A 5,359-nucleotide genomic window follows, 5' to 3' on the forward strand; every position below is an offset into this window, starting at 1 on the left:
GTTCTAATACTAATATATAAACAACATCGCATAACGGGTTTAAACATGATGGTTTTTTTGTTTCATTAGATTAATTATCCACGGTTGTTGTTTCGGACTAACGGAGTTTCGGAGCACCTCTATCACACTCGCTCGGTGCAATCCGTATCGAAACCGCAAAAATCCGGCCGCTCGAAGAATCAAACATGCTCAACAGGTTGAGATGGATTGAACCGAAGATTGAACAGAGCTTGAGAACTGTTAAACTGCGCCGGACCGGAACATTGCAGGACCCTGGAACGAGTGTGAACGGGATGAACGTTTAGCGCCGCCGTAGTGACGTGTACATCGGTGGATGGAGCCAAACTTCCCCAAGTGTGGCTCTGCCGTCGGAGACGGAGGTGCCCGTCGTTAGGTCAGCCATCCCAAATGAAGTGATCCTCCGATCGGAAACGGATCGGGGAGGCTCCGATGTGACCCGCACAAGGAAACAAGAACTGTCAACTGAACCTAGGCAGGCTAGACACTGCACTGCTCCGATGCCCGTTGCACCGGCACTCGAAGAACACTTGTGTTGGCTCCAGACGAGTTAGGTATATATTCCCGGTATCAAAGGTTGGTTCGGAAGCCGGATAATGTCGCCCGGCGAAATCTCAATCTCAAAATCTCGGACACAGTGTCGGGTGCGATTTAGTAGCCACGTGTAGCCGACAAACTAGCTCGCGGTGCCGAAGTGCGCAATCGACCGGCGTACTGCGTCCTTTTCTTCACCCGGTCCTCCCGCTCGGCGTAATTAATATTTCATTTGCTTGCTCCCTAGTGGGTCGCACCTCGGTCTTGCTCTCGGAACTTGCAAGTTTGTAGCACTCGGCAGCAAGAGCTGTTCTGCCAAGCAGAAAGCTGGGAAGCGGCGCGGCGCACGTCGGGTTACTCCGACTGGGTTCGCTGTTTGCAGAGCTCCGCGCCGAGCCCTCGGAGCCGGCCACAGGAGTGAGCCGCGGGCCACGAGCGCACGCTGGTTCGATTACTGTTTGCGATGCTTTCTGGATCTGTTTGTAATTGGAACCCGGCCCCAGCGCACAGCCACGGAGAGCGAACGGGACGGGACCTTTTTTGTGTGATGTTGCAGTTTGCAGTTTGCGATACGGCTCCTTTTTTCCGGCCACGTCCAGGCACGAGCGGAGTCCGGCCAGGAAATCTCCGCCGTCACCTCCGAGTGGTTCGGAGATCCAGATGTCGGTCGTGAACGCGCGACGTTCGGCTTCGCTTGGGCCTGCGTTTATCACCCGGCCAAAGCCCGGCCAATGTGTCTCACTAACCCTCACGGACGTTGATTAAATGCCTGCGACTTCGCTTCGTCGTCGTCGTCGTCGTTGTCATCGTCGTCGGCCGAAAGTTTTTGAAGCAGGGGCCGTCTTCCCGCCGTGTACCCATTTTAATCATCTATAATTAATGTGTCAATAGCGGCTTCCGCTACCCGTCGTCGAACCCGACACACTCACCCGAAAATCACTACCGTGCCGGCGGCGCCGGGGGGGGTTCCGGGCGGTGGCGAACATGTTGGGAACAAGTTTTGGGCCCACCTTTTTCCCATTTGCTACCCACACGCACGCACTCAGGAGAGTCGGGTGTGGGGTCGTGGATGTAACTTTTCAGCTTAGCCATAAAATTAATTACCCATACGATGCGTGTGTTGGCACCCTTTCGACTCCCTGTTCCACCCTCTCCCCGGGGCCACTGTGTAATGGGTCTGGCCTTTGCCATTATCGATTGAGGTTAGTTTATCAGCGCCAGAGAGAGAGAGAGAGAGAGAGAGAGAGAGAGATCCCACAGGGTGCTTTATTAGACGTTACATCATTTAACTTAAAAGTGAAGACAAGCCGGCAAGCACGGGGGCGCTAGCGTTCGTGGATGCGGACGGGTGCGGGGTAGAGTAAGAATGAGCCGAATCCGGAACGAAACGGAACGGACCGGAACCGAAGGACCTTCCTCCCTGCAAAAGGAGCCTTCACCCTCTTGTTCCGGGGTTTGCAGGGGATAGTGGGGAACCAGGGAACCCCGAGGCGTTTCGAGGCGATCCCGTGAATCCCCGTAGTGCTCCGTCATCTCCGTAACTACCTGCCGTACCCGGCTACCTTCCTCCCGTTCCGACCATGACCGTGAGTTACGCGTCAGAACCGACCTTAGAAGACCTGAGAGACCTGCAAGCGTGTGGGATCAGTTGGAATGGGTTGGTAGGTAGGTGGGCTGTGGGCCCGAGGTAATCACGCGGTAGTAACCCACGGACGGAAGTCGCGCTCTGGATGCGCTCAGGTCTTTTCGTTGCTCGTGAAAGTCCGTTTCATGGGTCCGTTCCGGGTGGGGGCGGATTTTGCTGTGGTCTGGCACTGTCTGAATTAACATAATAGCATCTCTCTCCGGGGCCACGACTACGACCATGACCGACCCTGCGACGATGGCCAATTTGGCGGCCGGAACACAGACAACGCAACACGCCCAACTTCTTCTGCTGGTTTTCAGGTGCAGCCAGTGAACAGTGTAATTTTGGCTGCGGGTTAACGAGTTTCCGGTTTATCCGATAATTGCGCAACGCCTCCGCCGCCGCCACCACCGGTACAGCTCAGCGTGGCTGTGTGGCTGATTTATTAAAGACACATGCCTATGTGCTCTTGATCGGCTCACCAATCTCGCTCGTCCAACACGTGCAGGTGTTCCGCGGTTATCTGAACTCCGCCTCCGGAGTGCCCCCGGGCGTGGTACTTTCTTCTTGTGCCGAGCTGCAAGTGACGCTCCTTAGAGGATCCGCTACCACATACGTTCTGCTGCTGCTTCACAGCAGAAAGGGACGCCTTTCCGTTGCGCGGTAGCAGCTTTAATTAAAAGTGGATCGAGCGACGGGCAATGATGGTAATTAAACGGCCTTGCTGGAGGTGGCACAAAGAACAACGCCCAAGCAAGCGCGGTTTTGGCACCTACTTTATGATTATGATGATGAAGTCCTCCCGTCCTCGTAACACATGTGGGCTGAGTTCAGTTCAGTTTGTGATGATTCCAAATCGTCGGATTTTACCGATCAACGTAGCTCGCTCGTTCTCGTCAAGAGATTATTCAACGATTCAGTCCTTCCGTCTCAAAATAGGCCTTAGGTTCCACTTTTCATTCGAGCGATATTACTGAAACCGGTGAGCAATTCTTTTGAGGTCGATCGGAGCAATTCCCCCATATCGCTCGTAATTCCCCCATATCGCTCGGAATCTTCAAGAATCGTTCAGCTAACTTGCGTAACTTCACGTTTTTTAAAAGGAGTTTTCGGATCCTTATTACACATAAATGCTTGGTTACATAAGGGTACAGAGATATTCCATACTGGGATTGCAGCTATTTTATAATTATAATAATTAATAATTAAAATAAGATATCAAAATGATTGAAATGAAAATATTTCGTTTAAAATCTTTTTAAATTACATGTTATGCCACGTGGCATTGAGTCATTTTATCATACTTATAACTAATAACTAATAACTAGCAACATCTTACAACTAGTTAACTTCAGATAATTTGGTTTTGTATGGTTGGGTGGATAGAATTATTGCATCTATTGATTAGGCCTTCTTTTACTTTGTTTATTTCACACGATAATCTTTGCGTGCCAGCGAGGCTTCGGACGAGATTTGTTGGTGTTCTCCAGTGTAAATTGAGGATCATTTTGAGAATTTTATTCACTCTGGTTTGTATTGGTTGAAAGTTAGTTTTGGAGCAATGCGACCACAGAGAAAAGGCATAGGTTAAGAGAGGGAGGAAAGTGGTTTTATATATAAGGGGCCGATTTGAAAAGTTTAGTTTTGATTTTCTGTTGATTAATGGATATAGCAGTTTGATGAGTATGTCTAGTTTATTATGTAACATTTCTAAGTGTGGACGGTTGTTAAGTTTATTGTCCAGTAGTAGCCCCAGGTATCTGAAGTGAGAAGACTATGACTATTTTGATTGTCTATCATGATATTTTGTCCAGGTAGGGGAACAATTTGTTTGCTGAATTTATATGGGAAAAATATAGCCTGAACTTTTGATGGATTGATTTTTATCCTCCAGTTGTTGTAGTAATTTTTGTAGGAATTTACGATTTTCTGTAGGTTCTTAATCGCTGTTTTGGTTACCTTGCTTGTTGATATAAGGGCTGTATCGTCAGCATAAATTGGCACTTCACACGCTCTTGTTTTTGGAATGTCGCACGTGAATATATTATAGAGGGAAGGACCAAGGATACTTCCTTGTGTCGCTGGTGCATTACAAGATGCAGAGAGCGTGTTGCTGACAAGTATATGATATCTTCTGTTGTTGAGATAACTTTGTAGTATTTTTAGTATCTATCGCGGGTAATTACGTTTATCCATTTTGTGTAGCAGTCCGTAGTGCCAAATATTATCGAATGCTTTTTCTATGTCTAAAGAGACGATGGCTGTTGATTTGGCTTCTGCTTTAACAGTAACTTCTTTGTTTTCTCCTTCTCCAAGCGATTTTGTGGATTTCTGGTGTTGGACCACCTCATTTGGACGTTCTGCATCATCGGTCACGTCTCTACGGCCACGTTGGAAGTCAGCAAGCCCACGTCAGTTTCTGATGGAGCTGGATTCCTTTCGGACACTTTTCAACTCGCTTGCCTCGCTTGAAAGGTAGTTTTCCTCATCAATCCTTCCAGAAAGCGGTGCGAGACTTTTTCAGCCCATCTGTTGTTACTTCGTGGCCATACAAGAAGTAGCGGTAGTCTAGTCGACCTAGTGGGGTCGTCTAATAATCGACAGCCGGGAGACGGCTCCAGAAAGTGGTCTTTCCTTCGATGCAATGGAACGTCGGCTCCGTCTGCAAGGTAAGCCCACCTCACTGATGTTCTGATTTCAGCAATTATCAAACACGTCCATTCTCCCGGACCGGTAACCCTACGGTGATCTACAGACCACCAGACGGGATCCAGTCCAGTCCTGAATCCTTCTTCGGCTTCCGGTGCGTTCCGGGTGGGTCCACAAAGGGGGGGACACCAATAAAACACCGAACGCCGGTTTTATCTATTAACAAACTCAACGAAACAAACGGGCGCGAAACGAACGGCTTCATTAGCATTTTTTGGGCCCAGCTCCGGCTGCGATAAACAAGCAAACCCCGGGCTGGCTGGCCAGTTCCCAGCTCCCTGGTGGGACAAATTATTGGTTCAATTGCCACGAAGAGTCACGGAAGAGGCCGAACCAATTTTATCGTGATTCAACGCTTTCGCATACCACATTAAATAGGCCGGGCCGTAAACTACCCGAGAGAGCCCGAGCACCATCTTAGGGGGCGACACCATCTACTCTAGCTCTCAACAATGCGATCGCCCTCCCGAA

Source organism: Anopheles bellator, chromosome X (assembly GCF_943735745.2).
Source record: "Anopheles bellator chromosome X, idAnoBellAS_SP24_06.2, whole genome shotgun sequence".
Lineage (NCBI taxonomy): Eukaryota > Metazoa > Arthropoda > Insecta > Diptera > Culicidae > Anopheles > Anopheles bellator.